Source organism: Toxorhynchites rutilus, chromosome 1 (genome assembly GCF_029784135.1).
Source record: "Toxorhynchites rutilus septentrionalis strain SRP chromosome 1, ASM2978413v1, whole genome shotgun sequence".
In the NCBI taxonomy this organism is placed as follows: Eukaryota; Metazoa; Arthropoda; class Insecta; order Diptera; family Culicidae; genus Toxorhynchites; species Toxorhynchites rutilus.
The window spans coordinates 49,899,773-49,918,126 of NC_073744.1; positions in this window are offsets into that span (position 1 = coordinate 49,899,773).

Consider the following 18,354-nt stretch of genomic DNA (forward strand, 5'->3'; position numbering starts at 1 on the left):
TAAAATATATGGCTCCAGTGGCCGAGTGGTTAGTGTTACGCAGCGGCGCAGTGAGGCTAGACAGCGCTCTTGGCAAACTATGAAAATGGCGCCACGAAAAATACAATTTTCTTTCGATTTTTTTACTAGTGTTAAGATTGAACTTTTTTTAAAAAAAACTACTCGCTTATACCATAGTTCACTTTGAGTAGTTTTTTCGTATTGAGAATGCTAGAAACATCATTACCAGCTTCGCTTATTCTCTAGACCAGAGGCATTACGGGCGACTAATTGTTCAAATATACGGCTGCGGTCTACCAATGTTGACTGTATCAAAAAGTCATTAGAAAATAAATGAAGGATACTCGCACACTGAATCACAGACTGCGCGTGTCTCTGTAATTTTACTATTGTGTATTTTTGGGCGTTATTGGTATTTATTTATAGTAAAAAAAAATATATATAATTGAATGAAAAAATCCAAAAAATATTTTTTCTTCAACTTCATTTAGTTCCAATAGTCATTTTATTCAGCCTCCTCGAAATAAAATTATTGATTCTTGGTCTGCGAGACCGTATGCTCGAGTATAGGAAGGATAATTAAAGAAAAAAATCAAAAACATATAAATAATCATCGATTACTATATAATTGATAAGTAATACTTTATTTTCTGTTCTCATCAATCATGAGTCCAATCACTGAACTCTTCATTGATTGATTACCCTTTGATCCTTTACAATTTCCTTCTACTATAAATTGTCTACAAAAATTCGTCCTTATAATATAAAATTATTTTCAGACACGATCCTCGTTCAAGATTCTTCAAGCATTTGGAAATAACACGTTTCTCCGTTGCATGGAATATTTGATGCAGAGAATATTACAAAACAAAGACAGCTCAAATCGGACCATTCCTTCCTCGGGTTTAGGGCACACCAACACATTTGGCCTTCCATTTTTGTTTACATAGATAGAAGATATAGGAATGCGTTATTCCGTCTGAAAATCCTTTTCCACTTGCGAACAAAAATCAATTTCGTTAGCGCCAACATCAAATGGACTAACAACGCTTAGCTAATTGTAGAAGATATGGGAATTCAACTTTCCGAATTTTCCGATTTTTCTCTCCGCTATATTGAGAGACGAATACAACGAAATATAGATGACTCAAATTGAGCCATTCCTTCCTCGGGTTTTGCGCTTACCAACACATTTGGCCTTCCATTTTTATTTATAGATTGCCGACCTATTATTATGAACCAAGCCAGGTTCAGAGAACAGTCTTTTACTGTAAACACTACTGCAATGAGCTGAAAGATAAACTCTAGCAAACCTTGCCAATTGGGGATACTGCTTAGAGTTTGATGACCAGCAAACGTAAGGAATGTGATTGTGATCGAATCAAAATGTTTTCGCATAACAGTCAATTTTGTTAGTAACGGATTTCTTTTTAATGGAAACTGATTATCATCTTCATGTGCCGCTTTGTTGAAACTGTCCCATGAGCTTCGCGTGTAAGGTTTGATTCAGTTTCGTCTCTTTTGCTTCGATTAATTTGATTTGTGGTGAAGTAAGTGTATCCAAACAAAACAGTTCCAAGTTTTTAAGTCTTGAATGAAAATAATTTATTGATGTTCTTTGCTTATTTAAATAACCTTTGAACTACTAGACCGATTTGAATTAGCGACATATCTAATTAAAGCCAATTAGCTGATCTTCTTTGAAACAACCTCTAGTAATTGCACAAAATTTTAATTTTGGTTTCGGCATTAATGATTGTATTTGTTTTTTATACTTTTCATGGTCTCGGGACCAAAGGCACTATATTATTTTATATTTTTTTCGGAAAGCTGAGAATTTTTTTACATAACATATCTCGAGACCAGAGAGTCGTTTTTTTCGTTTTTGAGTTATTACTTTTCAAAGATAACCAATGGTCCGAAAAATCATTTTTTTCCCATTTTTTTCCACTACAAAAAATCATAACTTTTGATCTACTGAACCGATTCAGATGATCGACATATCAAATTAAAGCCATTCATAGTTGTTTGCAAAAATATTATACTCTGAATAGAAATGGATTTTGTTTTTGTAATTATTGATTATATTCGTTTTCTATAGCTTACATCGTTTCGGGACCAAGGGAGCCATATTTTTTATATTTTTTTTCTGAAAGCTGAGGTTTTTTCACATAATATATCCGAATACCAGAGAGGTGTTATTTCTCGTTTTAAAGTTATAATTTTTCAAAATTAACATGTTTTCAGTTTTCGTTCAATATTTCTATGCGACTAGACTGGATGTATGTGGCTATAATCCAATTAATTGGCAAGTATGTAATTTTTTCCAGAAAGGGTAGCTAGTAAGCTTTAATTTGATATGTCGATCATCTGAATCGGTCCAGTAGTTCCAAAGTAATAATATTTTGAAAAAAGACATTTTTGGGAAAAATGATTTTTTGAACCATCGGGTTTAAAAAAAAAATCATAACTCAAAAACGCAAGAAAAGCGTCTCCCTGGTTTCCAGATATGTTATGTGAAAAATTCTCAGCTTTCCATAAAAAATATAAATAAATATAGGTCCCTTGGTCCCGAGACCATGAAAACTATAAAATACAAATACATTAAATAATGACAAATCCAAAACCAGAAATTTTTGCAATCGTAGCATTTTTGACTATATATATAGATTAGGGTGCCAATGAATGTATGGGAAAAAACCGACCCTAAAATTTTGAAAAGTTACCCTATACAAAATGTTGACCACCTCGAAAAAACACCCTAGGCAAAATTTCAGCTCAATCGGACTTAAGGGAGAGTGGCGCAAATCGGTCAAAGTTTGAGTTTTTTGAAAATCGAAAAATCACCCAAGCTCCCCCCTTAGGTGAAGAGAAATCGGGGTTTTCGAAAAAAAAATTTTGATTCCAAATGTCTTAAAATGGCATGAAACGTCGAGATCTAGTGTCATCTCGAAAAAAAATTTTTGTCAAAAATCGGCACTCTGGGACTTTTTTTTCGGCATGCGAAAAGAAAAGTATGGTTTTGGGTGCCAATAAAAATAGTTATCTCGGTTTTTCATTCGGAACTTGCTACGAAATGTTGATTTGCACGATAATATACTCTATGCAAAATATTAGCTCATTCGGATTTCATTTACTGGACGTTAAAATTGGAATTTTTTGAAAATCGAAAAATCAGCGGAAATCTCCCTCTCCCTTAAGTCCGATTGAGCTGAAATTTTGTATAGGGTGTTTTTTCGAGGTGGTGAACATTTTTTATTGGGTAACTTTTTGAAACTCGAGATGACCACTTTCATTGGCACCCTAATATAGATAGATAGAAAGATGCATAGAAAAATTCTTATTTCTTATTAAATTAATTATAGATAAATAAATAAATTCTACCCATGCATCTGCCGTCACCGCATCAGTACATTTCATTAATGGCTGTGGATAGTTAAAAAACTCGGCTAAATGACGCTGTCACCCTTACTCAAAGATTTATTTATTTTGAATCAGTTATGGAGAAGTTTCATGAAGACGAATAATTTTATGTCAAATTGCGATAGTTGAACGCTGCAAAATTTTTAAAATGGTTTCATATAAAAAACAACGGAATATTATCAAATTCACTCACAGTAACTTCTTCATACGACAGACGTTTCGTCACATGGCACTGAACGATTACCTCTTAACTTCAAACGAATCACCTTCCAACTTGCTGCCTATAGAATTTAGAAGTTTTGCCTCACTTTTTTTAAATTTTCAACACACTGATAGATATTTTTGATTATCTTCTGCTACACTTTAAGCATATTCGCTGAACTAAATGGTAGTTTTTTTTTCATATTTATTCTTTCTATTTTGGTCCACTGCTTCGTTTTTTCTTCTTTTTGGTTTTTCTGTTATGGGACGTTTCATATAGCACATGGACACTGACAGATTTTTAACAGTCAGCCAGACCACTGTCGGCCAAATCGTGTCCATACTCACCTGCGAGAGCTGTTATGGGAAGACCGATAAGCAACAGTCGGTCACGTGCTTCACGGCAGGAATCTGCTTAATTCCTCACTACTGGTGTCAAACCACCATAAAAACATTTATTGCACCCTGAAACCTCCACATTCAAAATGTGGTGCCATTTGCTTGATTAGTTCTCGAGTTATGCAGAAATTTGTGTTTCATTTGTATGGCAGCCCCCCTTTAGAGAGGGGAAGGAGTGTCGATCTACCATAGAAATTGGAATTTTTTTTGTTGCAAAATACCCAAAAAAAAGCCCAAATTTCGATTAGCATCCCAAATTAGATTATTGAACATTACAAAACTGGCAAAAGTTACCATGATATTGCCGATATTTTACAGCTCCACAAAGATACGGTCGCTAGGATTGTGCAGATGTACAAAAAGCGGGGCTCTATCTCACCAGCTAAGCGATCGGGGCGTCCTTCAAAGACATTAGGCCGAATTGACAGAGCTAACGTGAAAAAGCCGGAGCTGGACCGGGGACTGTCAGCTCCGAAAGTTGCTGAACAGATTGAAAGCGAGTTTTCCATTCAACTGACATCACAATCCGTGCGAAATCGTCTCCATAAGAGAGCTATTAAGGGCAGAATAGCGATCAAGAAGCCATGGTTGTCCGCAAAAAATATCAAAAAAAGATTGAAGTGGGCCCAGGACCACATTTCATGGATGACTGAAATAAGGTGATTCGGTCAGACGGGACGAAAGTAATGCTATTGGGTCTGATGGTATCACAAAAAAATGGCGGCGAACCGGCGAATGTTTGTAAAAGGAGTGTTTGAGGCCTACAGCCAAGCATGGCGGTGGTGAGTTACTTCATCAACGCTGATTTTTCAACCAACTGAGCATAACTTTGATTTTTTCCTGCAGGTAGAGTCATGGTGTTGAGATCTATGGCTACATCCGGCGTTAGAGAACTTGAGTTCATCGATGGAATCATGACCAAGAAGGTTATTTTGAAGCGAAAACTACCAGCATCTGCACAAAAGCTAAAGTTGGGGTGAAAATATGTAATCCGCTATTTTGTGGTGGTGGCCATTTTGGATTTGCATTCTTCATGAATAACTGTTCTACTAGTCAAGCCCTTCATTTGATACCCATACTAATGGGGCTTTGAGAAAATATGTTGTCCGCCATTTTGTTGTGGTGGCCCTTTTGGATTTGCATTTTTCATAAATAACTGTATTCTACTAGTCAAGTCCTTTCATTTGGTACCCATATTGATTGGGTTCTGGAAAAATATATATACAGTTATACCTCGATATAAGGCAACTTTTTTTTTTCTCGTTACGTTATATCGAAGCAAAACAATTTTTTTCTTAATTGATGCAAAACTGTGCATTTTTACTCAAAAATGCGCAAAACAAATTTTTTATCACCTGGCAGTATTCATAAACATTTCTTGTGCCCATTTAAGAGAATTTTCGTAGACAAATATGACTGAAAAAAATTGGCTGAACACCAGATACCGGATATCTGGTGAGCTTCACTTGCGAATACAAAACTGGAAGACACTGCATGTGAGTATGAAGCGAATAAAGGATTACAGTTTAGAAGAAATAAACACATTTTTACATAAAAAATAATGAACTATGATAATTTTTCCGTTTCGAATGGATATCCTTGAATAGAGTATCAAGTAAAGTTCTTGCAAGGAATCTTCAACTGGCTTTTGACGTAGGATTACGTCTTTCGGGAACATATTGGGGTACAAATTGAAAATCGAAAATCGAGTGCATCGTGAAAATTGTCCAATTTCAAACGCTTATTGCTCAGTCATTTCATGATGGATTTCGGCATTCCATAACAATTGTTTATATTGAAGAAAATAATATATGTCATGGAACTAACTCTCGAACAATTGAAATTCCCATTTCTGATTGGTCGAAATTGACGACACATGCGGCGGGTCCCTAACAGAGACATCAAAACCAAGCTGCCTGGGGGAAATCGGCATTGCAAATACATAAAAGTAGGGGTAGCTTATGCTCTCGCCGAAATGACTTCCCTAACAGAGACATCAAAACCAAGCTTCCTAGAGAAAATCGGCATTGCAATACATGAAAGTAGGGGGAACTTTTGTTCCTACCGAAATGTGTTCCCTAACAGAGACATCAAAGACAAGCTGTCTGGGGGAAATTGGCATTGCAAATATATGCAAGTCGGGGACATTGTTATATTGCAAGCAAGGTGAGTGACACGATTAATTCTAGCAAATAAAATTTAAATTTGGAACTTTAATGTTGGTTGCTTCGTGAAATTTCATATCAATTGCCGATCGTGTATTGTGAAAAATTTTGCAAAAGTGTAAGTGTAAAATTGTATATGGTAGCAGTTGTGTTAAATATGACTTAATATATGAAACGATTTATTTCAATTTTCATAAATAAAACCAAGGTGTGTTCCCGCTCGAGATGGGGTCGTTTGGTTTGATCTGTTTGTTTTGTTGTGTTCATTTTCACCCAAGGAAAGTTTATACGGCAAGAAATATTGGAAAAGTGAAGAAATATTAGAAAAAGTGATTTCCCATATGCTCCACATATAGGTGTTGTTATTTTTTTTTATATAAATCGTTTATTTTTACAGGCTCAGTTACATTAGTTTAAAGGAGCCGAATTCTTAAATATATGTTTTAAAACTATACATAAATAATTTTCCTAACACTATGGTTAGTAAGGTGGAAAACCGATTATACGCGGTTTACTCGAGTTTAGAGGGTGACATATTCTTTCAGGAAAGGGATGGGATATACGGGAATTGTTACAATCAAGGCGCGTAGAAGTATATCCTAAGGTGGGCCAACTTGCTAAAACCACTCTTCAGCCATCTTGGGAGTCTATTGTGTTTTGTTTGTAAACAAAACACAATACGCTTGTGCCCAAGCTCGCTCGTGATCAGTCTGTCTCTTTCACGCTTCAAAGGAAATAATTCCCCTTCTGCTTTCTTCCGTACTGTTTTCATTTACCGCTCCCCTAACCAACTTAATGACGAAACGGCCTCACCTAGTACCATAGACCCGTCTTGGTTACAATGTTGATGATCACACTCGATTCTTAAATCTATTCGTATATCTATTGTATATTTACATTTCAACTTATTTTACTGTTTATATCAAGGGGGCCAATCGCTCGCAATGGATGAAAAGGAGGGTATAAGGACATACGTACAATCACACACGAAGATCGATAGCTTTAAGGAAAACATATTATATTTGGGTCATGTTATCAAGGTCTAACCGAGCCAACACATCTCTCACCGGCACATTGGGCTGTCTTCCTCGGGCCCGAAGGGAGTTTTCTAAATTCGATCTGGCGACAAGATACACCTCGCACGACCAAACAACATGCTCGATGTCGTGATAACCTTGACCACAGACGCAGAGATTGTTGCTGGCAAGATTGAAACGAAAGAGAAGCGCATCTAACGAACAGTGATTGGACATGAGTCGGGAGAAGGTGCGAATAAAGTCCCGACTCAAGTCCAGACTTTTGAACCACGGTTTGAGGCTAACCTTAGGGATAATCGAGTGGAGCCACCGGCCCAATTCATCTTCGTTCCATTTGCGTTGCCAGTTAGCGATGGTATTTTTACGGACTAAAGAAAAAAATTCATTGAAGGCGATTTGACGCTGATAAATATCGCCTTCAATTGCACCTACCTTTGCTAATGAGTCAGCCCTCTCATTACCCGGAATTGAGCAGTGAGAAGGGACCCAGACAAAGGTAATGACATAACAGCGTCTGGATAAAGCACTCAAAATTTCTCGTATTCTCTCAAGGAAGTACGGCGAGTGCTTTTCCGGCCTCACTGAACGGATAGCTTCGACAGAGCTAAGACTATCCGTTACAATGTAATAGTGTTCAACAGGTCGTGAGGCGACGCTGTCCAGCGCCCAGTATATCGCTGCCAATTCAGCAATATACACTGAGCAAGGATTCTGAAGACTGTGGGAGGTGCTAAAAATTTCGTTGAACACTCCAAATCCTGTGGACTCATTCATAGAGGACCCATCAGTAAAGTACATATTATCACAATTGATACCCCCATACTTTGAATCGAAGATCGTTGGAGCGATCCTCGATCGTTGATAATCTGAATATCCATGGATATCCTGCTTCATGGACAGATCAAAATGCACAGAGGAATTGATGTAGTCAGGAAAACAAACACGGTTGGGAATATACGAAGAAGGATCAACCTGCATGGAGATGAATTCATGATATGAACTCATGAATCCGGAGTGAAAATTTAGCTCGATCAGCTGCTCAAAATTTCCGATCACCAATGGGTTCATAACCTTACACCGGATGAAGAACTGAAGAGATAATAATTTGAAGCGATCTTTTAGTGGGAGTACGCCTGCCAAAACCTCGAGACTCATGGTATGCGTTGAGGGCAATAGGTGTTGTTAGTTCAATTTAAATTCGCATTGGTTTGAATAAACACTCAGAAAGCAACAATTATAAAAGAAAATTTCCTTTTGCATTTCTAATATGTTTTCTCTATATTAAAGAAACCTGATTTTACTAATGAGAAAAAAATATATTTGTGTTCGGTATTGGTAATTATTTTCTGTTACATTGGTGTGTTTTTTTTCTTTATTTCATCCATACATATAACAGCCCTTTTCAGGGCCACCAAATCATTATCAAAGAGTTTAACGATGTAATTCTTCAAACATATCCAAAATCAACACATAGCCTAACGGAATCCTACGTCAACTATGCGGTCGTGTCTTGGACACAACCCTCCTGTGACTTTTATTCTGATAAGGATTCAACTACGTAGGAGAAGATCAGAATTACTAAATTGCAACCTTTTAGACGCGAGGATCAAGTCAGACTATTTACAAGTTCTTGAAACGTAAACAGTTTTGCTGGCAATGTTATTGGAGTATATAAAATATCTTGCGACGAATCTTCTGATAGTAACAGCTGATCGTCGTCTTCAAGACATGTAAATGAAACAAAAGAGACGAAACTGAATCAAATCTTATACACGAAACCCACGACACTCCTTTTGGGACTGTTTCAACGAAGTGTCGAATGAAAATAATAGTTAGTGTCACGTTCAGGAAAAAAAATCTCGTTGTTAACGAAATCGACGAAATGTGAAAATATTCAGAATCAATCGCAATCCCGTTCCTTACATTTGGTGTCATTAAAATCTAAGCAGTCAATCGAGGACAAGGATTGCTAGAGTTTTTTTCAGCTCCTTGTAGCAGCATTATAGCAAAGAATATGACCTGGTCTACGAAGCAAAGCGTAATTAGTTGTCATCAACTTCTGAAAATTTATTATTTACTCATCATAGTCTACCACTGGGTAATGTTGAGTCCAAATGGAAATTCTGAATTTGTTCTTGAAACATGTTAAAAGTTATGTTAAAAGTTCAAAAAGTGCCAAGTAGAAAGACCGCCCAAAAATATCAGATTGAAGGCATGCGTATTTCATAAGGGAAATGATTGTGAACTGTAACACAAAACAATCCGTATATTGCTTTTCCACAAGTTCATTTTTATTAAAAAATAACGAAATTAAATCAGGTAAAAGTAACACGTCTCGATAAACATAATTCCTGGAATGTTTTGTTGAATAATTCCGTTAATCAGATTGAGATCCAAAATGAACACTGGACGTGAAACATTTGTTTTAATAAGTTTAAATGTTTAAAAAAACTACAGGAGGTTGTGTCCAAGATACGACCGCATTGTTGACGTAGAACTACGCTGTTATTTTATATAAGTCGCTTGTTTATATTTTCGGATATTGTTCTATAATGCTGTGAAATTTTAGAAACAACTGCTTAGTAGAATAATCTTTGAAATGGTTTTTTCATTGTAGAATCAGTTGACGATAATTGATTGATGATTTATTCTTGCCCTCGCAAAACAATACACTTGCTGATCGTATGTCGCAATTTATTTCATGCCAATGCATTGAAAATTTACCTCGAACGCTATTCCGGTGGAGTTTTTCGCAATTGACATAGACTCGCCTACAGTCGATTATATACATGTTGCACCAGCACCATTATTCTACATCTCATAACTACATCAATATATCTTTGGCACCGCATGGAAACAACAACAATGACAACACTTGCAAGCATCAAATATCATGCTACATGTTATTTAGTATTGCCTCAAAGGAATCGCACCTCTAGGCATCGTTCGTACAACGTAAACCAAGCGCCAAACAAGCGTTCGCCATAGCATGTGTACAGAGTCATACATTGGTGGCTTGAAACTACTAGGAATATAAACACTTCTCAACATTTTGCGCTATTCTCAAAAGAAACGCTTCTGTTAATATTACTGGCCTTGAAAAAAGTTGCATTACATTCTCATGCTCGAGAGAGGCGCAGCTGTCACCCTTAGTGGAGGAAGTTTTGCGACTGGCAAGCGAAACCAAATCACATACAACATTCCAGAACGACATTTGCTTTCTTGGTGACTAAACAAGCGAAATAAACTCTTTTTGTTAATAACAACCTCGATAACAGTAGCAATGCTTCATTATGATCAATATTAGCGCAAATGCAATCCTATTTGAAGGCAGTTTTGCGACTGAAATTTTTAATTTTTTGGTGCACAACCTTAACGCCTGCTTCGCCATAACGTCAGTTTAATGCATTGATGCATTACGAAGCCCTTATGATGACGGAAACAAACAATGTTAACTGCTTGGAAAAAGGCTGAATTATGCCACACAGCTTGTACTCTGCTGTAACGCCCATCGATGCGAATTCGCTGATGAGTTTGTCAAGAGCGATCGCCTTCACCACCATCGGGGGGAGCTTGATTTTGGTTGCTGCCTGGGTAACGGCGCTTACATTTTCGACCGAAGCGTCGAAGTCGCCTACTTCGCTGTCGTACGATGTGGTGTCACACTCGCGAAGGCTCGGTTCAGTGCGAACGCTTTTCACTACACCAACATCGCGTGCATCATTAGATGACGCTTGCCTCGATTTTTATTTTGAAATTTTATTGCCCCTGGCAATGCGTTCGTTTATTGCAGGGCTCGAGCCTGCCTTCCTCTTCTTCTTGCTCACCACACACTGTGCGAAGCGTCCAATTTATGACGCACAAAGAAAAGCACAAAATACGAATAACGTGAAAAACAAACAGAAAAACCAAACGACGATATCCAAGTTGGATTACCACTGGTGGGGTCCATTCTTAGATCGAAGCGCAGCGAAAGCAAAATGAACTGGATTGCTCAACAGACCGATGTCGAATGAAAGTTTGCCTCAGCGAGATCCACTGTTTATACTCTAGGCAAGTATTCCCCTTCTACTTTTCCTTTGTTCGCGGAGACTTTAAATCCTACGATTTCCCCTCCGTTAGTCGTCGATAAGTTGCTCGTTATTGACAGCTCTGTTCGGGAAAGCACACAAATAGATAGAACAAATGTATGGGAAAATGGAAACGCTTAAAGTTTTCTTGAATTTTAACCATTTACAAACCAAGGGATTCTAATGTATAGCATTTTAAACAAATCTTACAGAATTTCCGATTCGTTTAGTATGTAAATCGACTAAATCCGTTCGCGGCAAAAATAGTTATTAACGTTAACTTTATTTCATAAAAACGTGACCTGTTTTCTGATTTGGCACCCTTAATGAAAGACGTAGTTCTACGTCAAAAATGTGAGCTTTATTTCTTTCCGTTTCAACTAGGACAGTACTTGTTTTGAAAATAGGAAATATAATATTATTGGGTTTAGATAGGACATATTCATAAAACATTGAGATAAAGACCAATGCTACCCCATTTTATGGAACTTATTTGAAAACTTACTAGAGACATTTATTTGACATAATTTATGCTCCAAAAACTATTTTTGTATTGATATTTTTAAATCTAAAAAATATTGAAAGTTACGTTATATCGAGGTTGCCTTATATCGAGGTATGACCGTATCGCTATTTTATTGTGGCGGCCATTTTGGATTTGTATTCCTCATGTGTAACTGTGTTCTACTATTCAAGTATTTTAATTTGATACCCATATTGATGGGATTTTGAGAAAATATGTAATCCGCCATTTTGTGGTGGCGTCCATTTTGGATTTGCATTTTTCATGAATAACTGTGTTCTACTAGTCAAGCCCTTCCATTTGATACCCATATTGATTGGGTTTTGAGAAAATATGTAACCGGCATTTTGTAGCGGCCGCCATCTTGGATTTTTAAAATCATGAACTACGCAGTTTTATAATAACTGCAGAAATAAAGGCGTGTTCCAAATTTGAGATCAATCGGTTAACACGTTCGTCGCCCAAAGCGGCTTTTCTGAGTTTCTTACGGAGCCAAACCTGCGAATAAATTATTAAATGAAGATAAAATTTAGTTTGTAGACAACTTTTACATGATCTAGCAATATTTTATTTAATTCGAAGATGAATTGACAACAATACCATATGCCAAAGTGTTATTATATGGGTTTTGCAAGAAGCTGCAATACAAACCACCCGCCATAAAATAATAAAAAGTATAGAAATATACTTTCATAACAATATAATAACATGGTTATAATTTTATTATTTTTCTATATATCCTATAGTTACACTTAGGTGCCTATTCTATCGAATTCCTTTTAAAAATCATATTCAATTTGAACGAGGAAAGTCGAACATGTTAACAGGAAGGGGTTCAAATTTCTATTAATGTGGTAAAGCGCTACAGACAAACATGTTAAAAAAGTCACAGGAGGGTTTTGTCCGAAACACGACCGCTTAGTTGACGTAGGCTTCCGTTAGGCTATTGGTTGATTTTGGATATTTTTGAAGAATTACATCGTTAAACTCTTTGATAATGATATGGTGGCCTCCCGAAAAAAGCCGGTTTGTTTGGTTTTTGGGTATTGTTTGTTAACTTCACCAGTGTTTAGCAAGTGATGAAGACAGAAGAATGGTAAACAGTCGTTGGATGGTGCGTATCAGATAAAAGATACCAAAGTGGAACGAGATATGATGAAAACCGCTCTCTGTGATCCTAGAAGAGATGCCTCCTGTGTTATGTATGGATGAAATAAAGAAAAAAAACTCACCAATGTTATATAAGATAATTACCAATAACGAACTCAATTATCAATTTTTCTCATCAGTATAAAGATTTTACTTTAATATAGAGAAAACATATTTGAAATGGAAAAAATAATTTTCTATTATAATTTTTACTTTCTGAGTGTTTATTCATCCCAATGCGAATTTTAATTGGACTAACAACACCTAATACTATATTTAATATTTCTTAACTTTTCTAATTTTTCTCGTCGTATAAACTTTTTTTGGGTGAAAATGAACACAACAAAACAGACAGCTTAAACCAGACGACCCATTCTTGAGCGGGAAAACACCTTGGTTTTAATTTATATAAATTGAAATAAACCGTTTCATATATCAAGTCATTTTTAACACAACTGCTACCATATACAATTTTACACTTACACTTGTGATAAAATTTTCCCAATACAGATCGGTCATTAATATGAAATTTCATGAAGCTACCAACATTAAAGTTTCAAATTTAAATTTTATTTGCTAGAATTAATCGTATCACTCACCTTACTTGCAATATAAAAATACCCCCGACTTTCATATACTTGCAATGCCGATTTCCCCCTGGCACCTTGGTTTTGATCTTTCTGTTAGAGCCCCCGCACACTACAGACTTTTTTTTTCAGCCGATAGTTTGGTCGGATCGGCGTACTGGTGCAAAAACCGACTCAACTGAATCGGTGTTATGTGCGCACATGCATACCTCTCCGTACTGATTAAGAAGCCGACCGAACTATAGGTCGACAAGTCAGTCTGCAGTCTGCGGGGACTCTTAGGGAACACATTTCGGTAGGAACAAAAGTTGCCCCTACATTCATGTATTTGCAATGTCGATTTCCTCCAGGCAGCTTAGTTTTGATGTCTCTGTTAGGGAATACATTTCGGTAGGAACAAAAGCTCCCCCTACTTTCATGTATTTGCAATGCCGATTTCCCCCAGGCAGCTTGGTTTTGATGTCTCTGTTAGGGACTCGCCGCATATGTCGTCAATTTCGACCAATCAGAAGGGGCTATTTCCGTTAGGATAGGGGTTAAGATTTTTCAATTGTTCGATAGTTAGTTTCATGACATATATTATTTTCTTCAATCTAAAAAATTGTTATGGAGTGCCGCAATCGATTGGCGCAAAAATTTCATCAATCCATCATGAAATTACTGAGAAATAAGCGTTTGAAATTGGACAATTTCCACAATGTGCTCGATTTTCTATTTTCAATTTGTACCCCAATATGTTCCTGAAAGATGTAATCCTACGTCAAAACATTTATTGCATATAATGAAAATAGTCAGAATATCGTAAAACATCCGAAAACGAACATTTTTTTTATATTTCCTTATATTGTAACTGTCAGTCTGAGTGATCAACGTTTCTTTCTAAAGCTCAACGTCAGTCACTAGGGACCGACACGGGGATCAACGTGTTAACCAGTTAAAAAATCGATAACAGCGCGTTTTTTTAAATCGCGTTTACATAGCGCCAGAAAACGACGCCATACTTCCACTACTGGAAACAAACTGAATGAATGCACCGCCTGTGCATGCACGATTGCAGCGAAAACTATTTTTCAAAGCTATTCGAAAAGTTTGGTGCGATATTTTAGTGTACTCCTAACCTTTTTTTTCAAAGGCGATTTCTAACTTTTGTCTGAACTTCTGTACAGAGTATTTTTATAGAGTATTTAGAGAACATGAAAATAAAATAAAACACGGATTAATGATGTGAACTCTGAAGTTTCATCGACGACTTTTGCAATTTTTTATAAAGTCCTCAAAACATATTGGTACCCATAAGTTTTAGTCTCTCTCATCTTGTAGCTCGATATTCATAGCAAAGTTGAAATCGTTAATGTTGTTACTGCAACTCTCGAGTACCTTCCCAATTCCAATCAATATATGGCAAACTTGCAATGACCAAATTGACAATAATTACTGTCCAACGAGTAGCATCCCAAACATGATACCCATCCATCGACTCGACCGGTTTTTCGGCCTAAAACCGTATTAACAAGATATCAATAATCCCGTAAACGGTAAAGAGGCAGTTCGCCACTGCTCTCTCGATTGGGCAAATGTTGTCATTTGCACTCAACTCACGCACCTCCATTTCTTACGTCTTTTTTCTTACTCAAAACTGTCGTTCAATGAAATAATAATGAAAAAAAAAACATGAATGAAACTGATTTTCCCTCCATTTCAGATCTTATGCAATGCAAGCGCTCGCGTCGATCGGCCGGTAATTCTTGCCTTCCGAGGCACTTAAGACGGGTCGTGTGCGGCGTTATCGCTTTTTTACGGGCCACGAACAACCGTCGTTTATGGGGGACCATTGGTTCGAGCCTTTCATTTACGCGAGGATCTCACCATTCACCTGATCCCAATATCCGATAATGCCGTGTTGATGCGTGTCGTCGGAATAATGATTCGGACGCAACACTGAGTACAGTTAGTCAGGTGGCAAATAGTGGCACTTTTAGCTGAGCCCGCTATAAACATAAAGTTTGGTAACCGACAATGCGTCACTGTTTAGTGTTGTTAACTGAGTGCCGGACTATTTTGAAAAACAAAGCTGCAAAAAGTGTCTGTTAAAAGCGTGAATACTGCTGGTTGTTGAAAAAAGTAATTCGCCACTCGGCTTTGCATCAAAATCGGGTTTCTTTCTTTAAATGGGGTGATATAATCACGCTACAGAAGCACTTGATACCGATGACAATGAAACCAAGCGATTATTATTATTTACTGATCTAAAATAAATATTTGGTTTACTTGGGCGAGGTGACCTTAATCTTGTGATTTGGCGAAACGTGGATTTGGACAGTGTAGTTCCAAAATCAAAATTGTATAATTGCACATTGAGCAGGTGTTTCTAAGAACACGTTTAGTTTAATTCAAATTAAAATCCTCCCGCTAGCCGATTACGACGTCTGATTGGACTGCATACCAACAAATCAAGTTGCAAAAAAAAAAATCATACCAAAACGCAACAAGATACATTCGCATCCATAAGGTGAGCAAGGTTTCGATTGCTTTATCCCTCTTTCAACCGCACACAATCCGCCCTGAAACGCTAGGTGTTAAAGTTGACAAATTAATTACTACCGTGTAAGGATTCGTTTCGCTTGCTATATGTCAAAAACCTGTTGTAATTATTACACCATGCGTCGCGTTAGCGCTAGCCAAACCATAGCGACCATTTTTCCAGATGTCATCTCCTCCTGCGTTGCGAAGGGTTGTGCGCTTTCAGAGCACATTTTTTTCTAGCTTGCGGATCGGAAAGCACTCCCCCTAAAATGGCCTCCTGATGGGCGCAACAACGGTTAGTGCATTTGATAACTTCTCCTATCGAGCCTCTGCGCTACTACTGGAGTTGGCGTTCAGTTTATCTACACGGTGGGGATGATCAATTTTAATGTCTTGTTTATCAGAATCTTTCGAATGTTTGTCGAACTTTGAGCGCTTCTTGTCGTCAATAGATTCGGTTTTGCATCATCTTTGCGGGACTATTGTCTGACATTCTAGAAACATACACCGCTTTTAACACTTGTCTAGTCCTCACGACGTTTCGGCCCTTTAAAATTGTCTTTAACTATAAAATTCCTAGTACTTCTACCAAAACTCGTCATTATAACATCAGATTATTTTCATACACAGTTCAAGATTTTTCAACCACATGATTTTTCAATAACATGTTTCTCCATTACTAGAATCAATGTTTGATACAGAAAATATGATAGAATAAAGACAACCCTAAATCGGACAATTTCTTTCTCGAGTTTTGCCCTTATCAATACATTCGGCGAACCACTTTTGTTTATATCAATAGAAGAAGCTATTGGTGTGAGTTTTATCACATTAAAATCCATTTCCACTTCCGAACAAAGATCAATTTCGTTAGCGCAAACATCAAATGGACTAACAACGCTTGTCACTATGAAATTGTAGAAAATATAGAAATTGAATTCTCGCAAATTTTCCCATTTTCTTCAGAGTTTTCTAAAAATTTTCAATTGTCACGTTTGGTTGGAGTATGTTTAATTGAAATACGTGTATTATTCCTATGGGACCAACCCTTAATTCCAGAGGAGGGAGGGGTGTCATACCATCATAGAAACATTTCTCGTACCCAAAAACCCTCACATCGTAAATTTGGTTCCATTTGCTTCATTAGTTCTCGAGTTATGCAGAAGTTTGGGTTTCATTTGTGTGGCAGTGAAGAGGGGATAGGTGTGTCGAACAACCATAGAAACATTTATTGCTTCATCTGTATGACAGCCCCCCTCCCCCTTAGAGAGAGGGGAGGAGTGTTGATTCGCCATAGAAACCTCCACATGCAAAATTCGACTCGATTTGCTTGATGAATTCTCGGTTTATGCAGAAATTTGTGTTTCATTTGTATGGTAGCCCCCCTTAGCGAGGGGGAGGAGTGTCTATTCACCATAGAAACGTTTCTGGCCCTCTAAAACCTTCACATGCCAAATTTGGCTCGATTTGCTTGGTAAATTCTCGATTTATGCAGAAATTTGTGTTTCATTGGTATGGCAACAGATCGAGAAGGACATATATTCACTTTTATGCTTCCCTTTTTATTCTTAGAAAACAATTTCCATCTTCATTTTATAATGAGGTGTAATATTATCACGTATTTATACAACAGCTCGAGTAGCTGTTGTATAAATACAGCAGTAGCTTCGTATTCCAGCCAGCCTTGGTTCGATCCCCGTTGACATCGTTTGGACTTTTTTTTTGGGTATAATCCCAAACTTACGTTTGGGATTATACAAAAGTCTGAAAGAAAGAGATGCCTGCTCCCATACCTACACTCATTTTAAAGCTTTTGAAAAGGGTGCCTTCATTTGTCCATTTCACCTTTCAGCACACGAAAAAGCATTTTTGCTGCCGATGCTGGAATGTTTTCTGCCAACGCTAGTTACGGTGTAGGCTTCTTTTACCTGAACATAAAAACGTTCTTTATGAAGTTGTTTGAAACCCCAACCTTAGATTATTTTTATTGACGTTATCATCCAATAATCAAGCTGGGAGTAAATTGATAACAATATTTTTTTTGGCTTTGCAAAACAAACTACACTTAATCTTTCTCAAGAATTTATTTCACTTTATTTCATGTTTGCTTAAAACTAGGACAACCCATTGCATAAACGGTTTACTTTATGTCGTTTCTTAAGCTCCAGTTAGTTCCATTTCTGCCCTCATGATGAACCACTTGATAGTCGACCTTTTGTAATCCATGGCAACAATTTTAGCGGGTATTCTAGTAAAGACATTCGAAAAAATCGTTTT